Raw genomic sequence first — 12,576 nt, forward strand, 5'->3', positions numbered from 1 at the left:
CTATTTAGCAAATGCCCTTGTTATCAACAGCAGCCTTTTAAACTCACCTGAGCTAACAGGTATGTGCGCTGGTTACTCTGCTGCGCTTAAAATTTCTTTTTTGGTTTGCTACAATGCCTTTTCTGAAACGTTGTCTCCTTCTGCTGGAACACTGACTTCTTTCATTTAATGCCTGCAGACTATAAAAGAGAACCCAACCCAAAAAGTTTGGTTGATTAGTCTGTGGCATTCTGTTAAACTGTTGCTTATGGCGGTCTCTGTGAGCTTCTCAGCGACATTCAGCCAGCCAGGTATCCTGCCTGCAGTAGATGGAATGTGGCAATGGAACGCTGGCTGCGCGTGTCATAATAGGCTCTGAGCCTTTATATACCTGTGCACAGCAGCAGCCACCTTCAGTCTGCTGCTGGACAGCCAGCAGCAGCAGCAGCAGGAGAGGTATGTAATCAGGAGCCCTCCTGCTAAGGGTAGACAGCTGCTCGTTCCACCCCACCCCCCGCCTTAATTGGTTCTCCTCCCTTCCAACGGTGTTGAGGCGGGTGGGAACAGCAGGGGGTGAAGGTGCTGTGTTTAAAGAGGTGGAGTTATGCAGATCTAAAACGCGTGGATTGCAGCAGCAGCAAGCCGAAAAGTGCAGGCATGTAAGGGATCAAGAGGTTGACAACATGTCTTCTTAACGGGAGTCCAGGAGCTCATCTCCACAAATGGACTTTTCAGGATCCTTGGGTGGCTCCGTAGTTTGAAACCAATTCTGGTTATCGCTTCTCGGCCTTTTGGCTAAGATCAAGTGTAGTATCTGTTCTTATCAGTTTAATATCTGATACGTCCCCTATCTGGGGACCATATATTAAATGGATTTTTAGAACAGGGAGATGGAAAAAGAGCTTGCTCTGTCCACTCCACGCATTGACCTGGTATTGCAGTATCTCCAGGACCGGTGCACCCCTTCTTTAATGCAGTTTCTAAAATCAGAAAGAATTGAATTCAATGTTTTTTGTTCATTTTGCTTGTTTGTCGGATTTGGGGATGGACTCTTTGGCTTTGCTTTTCTTCTCCTCATTGGATTTTTCATGTTCAAAGTTGCAGAAGCCAGATTACAAGCTCATTTTGGTTCAACTTCAGCAACTGTGCATTGCATTGCCATGTAATGTGATGCAATGCTATCTTTCTAGCTCTCCCTTTTTACTTCCTTTTGGATAAACAGACATATTAGGCAAGCATTTTGGAGCTTTCACCTAAATAACTACAGGTGGTGAGATAAGCTGCACAATATAATTGACCTTTCAGTATATTGTTGCACACACACCATCTATTTAGCAAATGCCCTTGTTATCAACAGCAGCCTTTTAAACTCACCTGAGCTAACAGGTATGTGCGCTGGTTACTCTGCTGCACTTAAAATTTCTTTTTTGGTTTGCTACAATGCCTTTTCTGAAACGTTGTCTCCTTCTGCTGGAACACTGACTTCTTTCATTTAATGCCTGCAGACTATAAAAGAGAACCCAACCCAAAAAGTTTGGTTGATTAGTCTGTGGCATTCTGTTAAACTGTTGCTTATGGCGGTCTCTGTGAGCTTCTCAGCGACATTCAGCCAGCCAGGTATCCTGCCTGCAGTAGATGGAATGTGGCAATGGAACGCTGGCTGCGCGTGTCATAATAGGCTCTGAGCCTTTATATACCTGTGCACAGCAGCAGCCACCTTCAGTCTGCTGCTGGACAGCCAGCAGCAGCAGCAGGAGAGGTATGTAATCAGGAGCCCTCCTGCTAAGGGTAGACAGCTGCTCGTTCCACCCCACCCCCCGCCTTAATTGGTTCTCCTCACTTCCAACGGTGTTGAGGCGGGTGGGAACAGCAGGGGGTGAAGGTGCTGTGTTTAAAGAGGTGGAGTTATGCAGATCTAAAACGCGTGGATTGCAGCAGCAGCAAGCCGAAAAGTGCAGGCATGTAAGGGATCTAGAGGTTGACAACATGTCTTCTTAACGGGAGTCCAGGAGCTCATCTCCACAAATGGACTTTTCAAGATCCTTGGGTGGCTCCGTAGTTTGAAACCAATTCTGGTTATCGCTTCTCGGCCTTTTGGCTAAGATACCACATCTTGCCAGAAGGATTCTAAGCCAATCGTGCCCTTGGCCTTGAGGCATCGGCGGTGTAAAAGCCGTCTTAAGCCTCATGCTGCTTTAGGGGGCAGATACGCAAAGAAACCAAGAAGGCGATCGACCCTATCTACCTTTTGAAGATGGCATCAGCAGTAGCGGCCGCAGTGCGCTATGCCAGAGCTGGTGACCTTCGCATCAAGAACTCTTTCAAGATCGAAGTGGACGATGCATCCAAGGAGAAGATGACCTTGAAGTTTTTCGTGAGGAGAGTGCTGCTGGAGATCCTAGGAGTAAAGAGGGAAGACATCCTGGCCCTTCAAGATCGCCCCGGTTCCTTCACTTTGACTCTGGAGTCGGAGTATGCGTGCCAGAACCTCTTCCGCCAGATTCACCTGCACCTTTCAGATGAGGATCTTAAAGGACTCACCTTTGTCATCCTTTACTCCGGTGGAGAGAAGCCGCTCGTGGTTCAGATGAGCAACCCTCATGTTCCCTTAGTTAATATTATTTGCTTTCTTCAAAACTATTTCCCAGAACTGCGGTATTCCCACAAGGTCATGAATGAGGAAAACCTCTGGACGGGAAAGCATAAATTTTTTGTTAAATTTTGTGAAGATCCAAATGGCATTGGTGGTCAGCGTCATCCTCCGTCAAGTTTCCTGATCGGTAGGGAGCGGGGGCGCCTCTTCTACCCGGACATGCCCCTCTTCTGCCGGAAATGCATGTGTTTCGGTCACACTTATGAGAACTGCAAGGAGGAGGTGGCAATCTGTAAGAAGTGCTACAAGCATGGACATGCCACAATGGACTGTACCAATGAGATGGTGTGCAACATCTGCCGGGTCCCAGGTCACTCCTTCCGGGAGTGTCCTTTGAAGAAAAAGGCGGAAACCTATGCTGAAACGCTGGCAAAGCAACCTGCCCGTGTGCCTCCATCTGCTCCCGGGGGGCAGAGGCAGCCCTCTGCTGTTCCTGCTCCTGCGGGTGCGTCTACAGCGCGGGGGCAGTCTTCTAGCTCTCCAGTACCTGCTCCACAGACCAAGCCTGCTAGTACATCAGGTGGTACGTCTGCACCTGCTGCACAGAGGAAGCCAACCAACCCTCCTGCTCCTGCTGCTAAGGGGGGTCCCACCGGTGCTCCTGTATCTACTGTGCGAACACAACCCCCTGTAGGCGGGTCCACAAGCACTTCAGTGCCTGCTGCACAGGGAAAACCTGCCAGTTCTCCTATTCCTGCTGCGCATAAGCCCACGTCTATGCAGAAACCTCCAGCTGAGAAACCTGTCCGTCCTGAGAGGAGGGAAGCTTCATCTAAGGACTGGGCTGCTGATTCTGATCCGGGTGATATGGTGGTGGAGGGGAGTCCCTCTGCTGAAATCGGGACATTTAGCTCGGAGGAAGAAGCAATGGAGCTGGAAACTCGTAGGAAAAGGAAAACAGATGATAGGTCTGATGAGAATGTGGCCAGGGAGACTTCCAAGAAGTGTCCATTAAAACCAAGTCTTCTGCAATACAAGCCAATGGCTCCCGCTGCCCCTCCTGAGGAGCCAAGGCCTTCAGACCCTATAAACATTTCTTTTTCGGACTCAGAAGTGCAGAGCCCGTTAACATCGGTGGGCTTTATGTCTGATTCTGACAGTAGTGTGACCTGAACTAACCTATCATGACCTCATCAATTAAAGTAGCCTCGCTTAATGTGAGGAGTATAAGGGGCTCTACAAGAAGGGCTGCTTTGTTTTCCTACCTGTCAACAGTGGACTGTGATGTCTTTTGTTTGCAAGAATGTAACATTGACTTTGATATGAATTATGCAGATTTAAGAAAAGATTGGCCTCATGGGCCCTCTATCTGGTCCGGAGATAATGAAAATCGTTCCTCTGGCATTGGAGTGCTGTTTAGGTCGTATGACTTTAAAATCAACTCTTTTGTGGACATTTCTTCTGGACGTGCTCTTTTCTTAAATATTAGTTTTAAAGGTGTGGACTTTAGACTTTTGAACATTTATGCTTCTCCAGTGAAGGAAGAGAGACATCAGTTGTTTGAAGATGTGCAATATTACCTACCTGGTTCATCGCCTCTGATGTTCTGTGGGGATTTCAATTGTGTCTTGCCTGGTGAAGGGAGAAGCGGGAGTTCCACCGTTCCTAAAAAAGACAAAACAGAGAAACAACTAAAGGATTTGTTAACTGATTTTTTTCTTAGAGACTCCTGGAAAGAGATCCGTAGTAATGATCCCGGTTATACTTGGGAGAACTCTTCTTCTAAATCTCGTATTGATTTTATTTTCATGTCCCAATATGTGAATGTCAAATCTGTTGTCTTAATCCCAAACATTTTTTCAGATCATAAGATGTTGCTATCAGAGTTAGAATTACCTGGGCTTGTCAAGGCAAGAGGAGTTTGGAGGCTAAATACAACATTGTTACAAGATCCTAAGGTAAGAACAGATTTTAAAGCGTTTTTTAATTATTTAAGAACAAAACAACAAAAATTTTTAACTCTGCTAGAATGGTGGGAATACAGCAAGATGAAGATAAAAAGTTTTTTTATCAAGGTCAGCATAGCCAATGCAAGAGAAAAGTCCGCTTGGCATAAAAGGCTTATTACTAAATTGCAGACCTGTTATCAACTAAGAGATGTGGGACTTGAAATGGACGATTTAATTGAAGCAACAAAAAAAGAAATTAAAAAGAGTATAGAGTCGAAGGGTAAGGAAATAATTTATAACTCAAAAATTGAAGTGATGGAGAAAAATGAAAAGTGCTCAAGATTTTTTTTTAAAAAAGTAGTTGCTGCTAAGGAAATGATAACAGAATTAGAGGGTGAAACTACAACTGAAGGTATGCTCAACCAAGCTCACCAGTTTTATCAGCAGCTTTTTAATGAGAAAACTATAGACCAGTCTTTTACTGAAGATGCCCTTAATTCATTAAAAAATAGTCTGAGCCGCGAAGACCGAGAATTGTTATGCACTGAAGTCACCTTGTCGGAAGTAGATGCTGCTATCAAAAGTTTTTCCTATGGGAAAACCCCTGGTTCTGACGGTTTGCCTGTTGAATTTTATCGTGAATTTTGGAATTTTTTAAAACCCGACTTGTTTTTAGTAATCAAAGAAGCTTTTAAGTGTGATATCCTGCCTATATCTTGGAGAAGTGGTCTGGTCTCCCTGATTTTTAAAAAAGGAGCCAAATCCCATCTGGCAAACTGGAGACCAATCACACTGTTGAATGTTGATTACAAGTTGATGTCCAAAATTTTAGTGAACCGTTTTAAAAAAGTTTTATCCAAAGTTATTTATGAAGACCAGGTATGTGGGGTGCCAGGAAGAGGAGTTGCGGAGCATCTCAATACCATCCGCGATGTCATATGGTACCAGCAATCCAGGAAGCAAGACTTAGCAATTTTATCGTTGGATTTTCAAAAGGCTTTTGATCGTGTCTCTCATTGTTTTTTATGGTTGGTTTTAAAAAAAATGGGCTTCCCTGAAATTTTTATCAAGCAAGTGGCACTTTTATATAAGAACTCTTTTAGTAAAATTTTAATCAATGGATTTTTGTCTAATGAAGTGTTTTTGCATTCAGGTGTGAAGCAAGGCTGCCCTTTGTCCCCAGTGCTATTTATATGTGCAATAGAGCCTCTTTTATCTATGCTACGAGAGGATAAAGTGATTAAAGGTGTCCCTATCCCTGGAGGACATGGAAGAGATGTGAAGGTAATGGGCTACATGGATGATATTACTATTTTTTGTTCATCACCTGCCGCTCTCAGGAGAGCTATAAGAACGACCAATTTTTTTTGTGAAGCCTCAGGTTTTAAGTTAAACATTGAGAAATGTGATTGTTTTGTCCGTGGCAATTGGGCGGATGTGTCCATCCCTGATCTCCCGATGCAGTCAGAGAAGATTAAAATTCTGGGCGTGATTTTTGATCGACAGAATGATGGAATGAAGAGCTGGGATGGAGTAAGGGACAAAATACAAAAGAAGATTGACTTTTGGAAATTAAGAAAATTAACAATCGAAGGTAAAGTTTTAATTATTAAGGCCCTTCTGCTTCCTGTCATGTTATATCTCAGTTATGTTTATCCCCCAAGTGACCTTACAGCGAGAAGATTACAGAGAATGCTGTTTGAATTTGTGTGGAACTCTAAGTTCGAAAAGGTGAAGAGAGAAACAATGTACAAGATGCACCACCTTGGTGGTAAGGATGTTCCCAACGTCAAACTGTTTTTATACTCCAAGTTTTTTAGCCTCTGTTTTAAATATATGTTTGCTTCAAGCCCTTGGGCACATTTTTTAAGATATGCAGCTGGCCACATTTTTAGGAGGCGAAAGTGGATATCCATTTCTTTAACAAGCCCAGTGTTGTTATCACCTCCACAACAATATGCCATCCTGGAGAAAGTTATCAGATTATATGGCCTAGATTCTTTTGAGATGGAGACATTGAAGAATGCAAGGAAGCTGCTGCAGCAATTAAAAAAGAAAAAAACTTTGACGCCCATAAGCCATTATTCATATAGCAGAGTCACTAAAATATGGAATTTAACAAATGCACCTTACCTGATGAATCAACATAAAGACTTAGCTTGGATGATTGTGCAGGAATGTTTACCGACTCGTGATTTCCAGTATAAAAGAAGACTGAGCACTATACAAACCTGCCCGAGGCATCAGTGCAATAATGATGAGACTACTATGCACCTTATTTGGAATTGTGATTTTGCACAGCAAGTGTGGAAAGACTGTGGTGAGCTTTTAAAATTTTTATCTGGTCTTAATTTTTTAAGCCATGAAGTGGTTTTATATGGGATTTTACCAAACATGACGAAAGAAAAAGAGAGAGTTTTATGGTGCACTTTGAGTTGTGTTAAAAGTGCTCTATGGAAGACCAGAAACATATTGTTGTTTAAAAGAGACTATATAGAAGTCAAGGATTGTATAAGACTGGCATTAAGTGAAATTTATATGTACTACCTAATGGATATGAAGAAGCTTGGAAAGAAAAGAGCCCTGAGTATATGGAACTATCACCTATGGAAGATGTTATTTTAAAGCTCTGAAGAAAAGATAAAGACTACGATATTTTAAATATAAACGCAAAAATCTGTTCTTATCAGTTTAATATCTGATACGTCCCCTATCTGGGGACCATATATTAAATGGATTTTTAGAACAGGGAGATGGAAAAAGAGCTTGCTCTGTCCACTCCACGCATTGACCTGGTATTGCAGTATCTCCAGGACCGGTGCACCCCTTCTTTAATGCAGTTTCTAAAATCAGAAAGAATTGAATTCAATGTTTTTTGTTCATTTTGCTTGTTTGTCGGATTTGGGGATGGACTCTTTGGCTTTGCTTTTCTTCTCCTCATTGGATTTTTCATGTTCAAAGTTGCAGAAGCCAGATTACAAGCTCATTTTGGTTCAACTTCAGCAACTGTGCATTGCATTGCCATGTAATGTGATGCAATGCTATCTTTCTAGCTCTCCCTTTTTACTTCCTTTTGGATAAACAGACATATTAGGCAAGCATTTTGGAGCTTTCACCTAAATAACTACAGGTGGTGAGATAAGCTGCACAATATAATTGACCTTTCAGTATATTGTTGCACACACACCATCTATTTAGCAAATGCCCTTGTTATTAACAGCAGCCTTTTAAACTCACCTGAGCTAACAGGTATGTGCGCTGGTTACTCTGCTGCGCTTAAAATTTCTTTTTTGGTTTGCTACAATGCCTTTTCTGAAACGTCTCCTTCTGCTGGAACACTGACTTCTTTCATTTAATGCCTGCAGACTATAAAAGAGAACCCAACCCAAAAAGTTTGGTTGATTAGTCTGTGGCATTCTGTTAAACTGTTGCTTATGGCGGTCTCTGTGAGCTTCTCAGCGACATTCAGCCAGCCAGGTATCCTGCCTGCAGTAGATGGAATGTGGCAATGGAACGCTGGCTGCGCGTGTCATAATAGGCTCTGAGCCTTTATATACCTGTGCACAGCAGCAGCCACCTTCAGTCTGCTGCTGGACAGCCAGCAGCAGCAGCAGCAGGAGAGGTATGTAATCAGGAGCCCTCCTGCTAAGGGTAGACAGCTGCTCGTTCCACCCCACCCCCCGCCTTAATTGGTTCTCCTCCCTTCCAACGGTGTTGAGGCGGGTGGGAACAGCAGGGGGTGAAGGTGCTGTGTTTAAAGAGGTGGAGTTATGCAGATCTAAAACGCGTGGATTGCAGCAGCAGCAAGCCGAAAAGTGCAGGCATGTAAGGGATCTAGAGGTTGACAACATGTCTTCTTAACGGGAGTCCAGGAGCTCATCTCCACAAATGGACTTTTCAGGATCCTTGGGTGGCTCCGTAGTTTGAAACCAATTCTGGTTATCGCTTCTCGGCCTTTTGGCTAAGATCAAGTGTAGTATCTGTTCTTATCAGTTTAATATCTGATACGTCCCCTATCTGGGGACCATATATTAAATGGATTTTTAGAACAGGGAGATGGAAAAAGAGCTTGCTCTGTCCACTCCACGCATTGACCTGGTATTGCAGTATCTCCAGGACCGGTGCACCCCTTCTTTAATGCAGTTTCTAAAATCAGAAAGAATTGAATTCAATGTTTTTTGTTCATTTTGCTTGTTTGTCGGATTTGGGGATGGACTCTTTGGCTTTGCTTTTCTTCTCCTCATTGGATTTTTCATGTTCAAAGTTGCAGAAGGCAGATTACAAGCTCATTTTGGTTCAACTTCAGCAACTGTGCATTGCATTGCCATGTAATGTGATGCAATGCTATCTTTCTAGCTCTCCCTTTTTACTTCCTTTTGGATAAACAGACATATTAGGCAAGCATTTTGGAGCTTTCACCTAAATAACTACAGGTGGTGAGATAAGCTGCACAATATAATTGACCTTTCAGTATATTGTTGCACACACACCATCTATTTAGCAAATGCCCTTGTTATCAACAGCAGCCTTTTAAACTCACCTGAGCTAACAGGTATGTGCGCTGGTTACTCTGCTGCGCTTAAAATTTCTTTTTTGGTTTGCTACAATGCCTTTTCTGAAACGTTGTCTCCTTCTGCTGGAACACTGACTTCTTTCATTTAATGCCTGCAGACTATAAAAGAGAACCCAACCCAAAAAGTTTGGTTGATTAGTCTGTGGCATTCTGTTAAACTGTTGCTTATGGCGGTCTCTGTGAGCTTCTCAGCGACATTCAGACAGCCAGGTATCCTGCCTGCAGTAGATGGAATGTGGCAATGGAACGCTGGCTGCGCGTGTCATAATAGGCTCTGAGACTTTATATACCTGTGCACAGCAGCAGCCACCTTCAGTCTGCTGCTGGACAGCCAGCAGCAGCAGCAGGAGAGGTATGTAATCAGGAGCCCTCCTGCTAAGGGTAGACAGCTGCTCGTTCCACCCCACCCCCCGCCTTAATTGGTTCTCCTCCCTTCCAACGGTGTTGAGGCGGGTGGGAACAGCAGGGGGTGAAGGTGCTGTGTTTAAAGAGGTGGAGTTATGCAGATCTAAAACGCGTGGATTGCAGCAGCAGCAAGCCGAAAAGTGCAGGCATGTAAGGGATCTAGAGGTTGACAACATGTCTTCTTAACGGGAGTCCAGGAGCTCATCTCCACAAATGGACTTTTCAGGATCCTTGGGTGGCTCCGTAGTTTGAAACCAATTCTGGTTATCGCTTCTCGGCCTTTTGGCTAAGATCAAGTGTAGTATCTGTTCTTATCAGTTTAATATCTGATACGTCCCCTATCTGGGGACCATATATTAAATGGATTTTTAGAACAGGGAGATGGAAAAAGAGCTTGCTCTGTCCACTCCACGCATTGACCTGGTATTGCAGTATCTCCAGGACCGGTGCACCCCTTCTTTAATGCAGTTTCTAAAATCAGAAAGAATTGAATTCAATGTTTTTTGTTCATTTTGCTTGTTTGTCGGATTTGGGGATGGACTCTTTGGCTTTGCTTTTCTTCTCCTCATTGGATTTTTCATGTTCAAAGTTGCAGAAGCCAGATTACAAGCTCATTTTGGTTCAACTTCAGCAACTGTGCATTGCATTGCCATGTAATGTGATGCAATGCTATCTTTCTAGCTCTCCCTTTTTACTTCCTTTTGGATAAACAGACATATTAGGCAAGCATTTTGGAGCTTTCACCTAAATAACTACAGGTGGTGAGATAAGCTGCACAATATAATTGACCTTTCAGTATATTGTTGCACACACACCATCTATTTAGCAAATGCCCTTGTTATCAACAGCAGCCTTTTAAACTCACCTGAGCTAACAGGTATGTGCGCTGGTTACTCTGCTGCGCTTAAAATTTCTTTTTTGGTTTGCTACAATGCCTTTTCTGAAACGTTGTCTCCTTCTGCTGGAACACTGACTTCTTTCATTTAATGCCTGCAGACTATAAAAGAGAACCCAACCCAAAAAGTTTGGTTGATTAGTCTGTGGCATTCTGTTAAACTGTTGCTTATGGCGGTCTCTGTGAGCTTCTCAGCGACATTCAGCCAGCCAGGTATCCTGCCTGCAGTAGATGGAATGTGGCAATGGAACGCTGGCTGCGCGTGTCATAATAGGCTCTGAGCCTTTATATACCTGTGCACAGCAGCAGCCACCTTCAGTTTGCTGCTGGACAGCCAGCAGCAGCAGCAGGAGAGGTATGTAATCAGGAGCCCTCCTGCTAAGGGTAGACAGCTGCTCGTTCCACCCCACCCCCCGCCTTAATTGGTTCTCCTCCCTTCCAACGGTGTTGAGGCGGGTGGGAACAGCAGGGGGTGAAGGTGCTGTGTTTAAAGAGGTGGAGTTATGCAGATCTAAAACGCGTGGATTGCAGCAGCAGCAAGCCGAAAAGTGCAGCATGTAAGGGATCTAGAGGTTGACAACATGTCTTCTTAACGGGAGTCCAGGAGCTCATCTCCACAAATGGACTTTTCAGGATCCTTGGGTGGCTCCGTAGTTTGAAACCAATTCTGGTTATCGCTTCTCGGCCTTTTGGCTAAGATCAAGTGTAGTATCTGTTCTTATCAGTTTAATATCTGATACGTCCCCTATCTGGGGACCATATATTAAATGGATTTTTAGAACAGGGAGATGGAAAAAGAGCTTGCTCTGTCCACTCCACGCATTGACCTGGTATTGCAGTATCTCCAGGACCGGTGCACCCCTTCTTTAATGCAGTTTCTAAAATCAGAAAGAATTGAATTCAATGTTTTTTGTTCATTTTGCTTGTTTGTCGGATTTGGGGATGGACTCTTTGGCTTTGCTTTTCTTCTCCTCATTGGATTTTTCATGTTCAAAGTTGCAGAAGCCAGATTACAAGCTCATTTTGGTTCAACTTCAGCAACTGTGCATTGCATTGCCATGTAATGTGATGCAATGCTATCTTTCTAGCTCTCCCTTTTTACTTCCTTTTGGATAAACAGACATATTAGGCAAGCATTTTGGAGCTTTCACCTAAATAACTACAGGTGGTGAGATAAGCTGCACAATATAATTGACCTTTCAGTATATTGTTGCACACACACCATCTATTTAGCAAATGCCCTTGTTATCAACAGCAGCCTTTTAAACTCACCTGAGCTAACAGGTATGTGCGCTGGTTACTCTGCTGCGCTTAAAATTTCTTTTTTGGTTTGCTACAATGCCTTTTCTGAAACGTTGTCTCCTTCTGCTGGAACACTGACTTCTTTCATTTAATGCCTGCAGACTATAAAAGAGAACCCAACCCAAAAAGTTTGGTTGATTAGTCTGTGGCATTCTGTTAAACTGTTGCTTATGGCGGTCTCTGTGAGCTTCTCAGCGACATTCAGCCAGCCAGGTATCCTGCCTGCAGTAGATGGAATGTGGCAATGGAACGCTGGCTGCGCGTGTCATAATAGGCTCTGAGCCTTTATATACCTGTGCACAGCAGCAGCCACCTTCAGTCTGCTGCTGGACAGCCAGCAGCAGCAGCAGCAGCAGGAGAGGTATGTAATCAGGAGCCCTCCTGCTAAGGGTAGACAGCTGCTCGTTCCACCCCACCCCCCGCCTTAATTGGTTCTCCTCCCTTCCAACGGTGTTGAGGCGGGTGGGAACAGCAGGGGGTGAAGGTGCTGTGTTTAAAGAGGTGGAGTTATGCAGATCTAAAACGCGTGGATTGCAGCAGCAGCAAGCCGAAAAGTGCAGGCATGTAAGGGATCTAGAGGTTGACAACATGTCTTCTTAACGGGAGTCCAGGAGCTCATCTCCACAAATGGACTTTTCAGGATCCTTGGGTGGCTCCGTAGTTTGAAACCAATTCTGGTTATCGCTTCTCGGCCTTTTGGCTAAGATCAAGTGTAGTATCTGTTCTTATCAGTTTAATATCTGATACGTCCCCTATCTGGGGACCATATATTAAATGGATTTTTAGAACAGGGAGATGGAAAAAGAGCTTGCTCTGTCCACTCCACGCATTGACCTGGTATTGCAGTATCTCCAGGACCGGTGCACCCCTTCTTTAATGC

At 43.9% G+C, this 12,576-nt stretch overlaps 5 non-coding genes and 1 pseudogene across 5 annotated transcripts; all 6 read left to right on the plus strand.

The window, feature by feature from the left end:
* Nucleotides 1-754: 754 nt before the first annotated feature.
* Nucleotides 755-945, plus strand: LOC141231341 (U2 spliceosomal RNA). The gene has a single exon (XR_012297753.1). It is a non-coding gene; the product is annotated as a U2 spliceosomal RNA (small nuclear RNA).
* A 6,228-nt stretch (nucleotides 946-7,173) lies between these two features.
* LOC141231418 (U2 spliceosomal RNA) lies at nucleotides 7,174-7,350 on the plus strand (annotated as a pseudogene).
* Nucleotides 7,351-8,462: 1,112 nt separating this feature from the next.
* LOC141231352 (U2 spliceosomal RNA) lies at nucleotides 8,463-8,653 on the plus strand. Its single transcript, XR_012297764.1, has one exon. It is a non-coding gene; the product is annotated as a U2 spliceosomal RNA (small nuclear RNA).
* Nucleotides 8,654-9,765: 1,112 nt separating this feature from the next.
* Nucleotides 9,766-9,956, plus strand: LOC141231364 (U2 spliceosomal RNA). Its single transcript, XR_012297775.1, has one exon. It is a non-coding gene; the product is annotated as a U2 spliceosomal RNA (small nuclear RNA).
* Nucleotides 9,957-11,067: 1,111 nt separating this feature from the next.
* LOC141231375 (U2 spliceosomal RNA) lies at nucleotides 11,068-11,258 on the plus strand. Its single transcript, XR_012297786.1, has one exon. It is a non-coding gene; the product is annotated as a U2 spliceosomal RNA (small nuclear RNA).
* A 1,118-nt stretch (nucleotides 11,259-12,376) lies between these two features.
* Nucleotides 12,377-12,567, plus strand: LOC141231386 (U2 spliceosomal RNA). Its single transcript, XR_012297797.1, has one exon. It is a non-coding gene; the product is annotated as a U2 spliceosomal RNA (small nuclear RNA).
* Nucleotides 12,568-12,576: the final 9 nt, after the last annotated feature.

The sequence above is a fragment of the Phyllobates terribilis genome, unplaced genomic scaffold (genome assembly GCF_046119375.1).
Source record: "Phyllobates terribilis strain yellow unplaced genomic scaffold, ASM4611937v1 Scaffold_505__1_contigs__length_1300667, whole genome shotgun sequence".
Classification (NCBI taxonomy): domain Eukaryota; kingdom Metazoa; phylum Chordata; class Amphibia; order Anura; family Dendrobatidae; genus Phyllobates; species Phyllobates terribilis.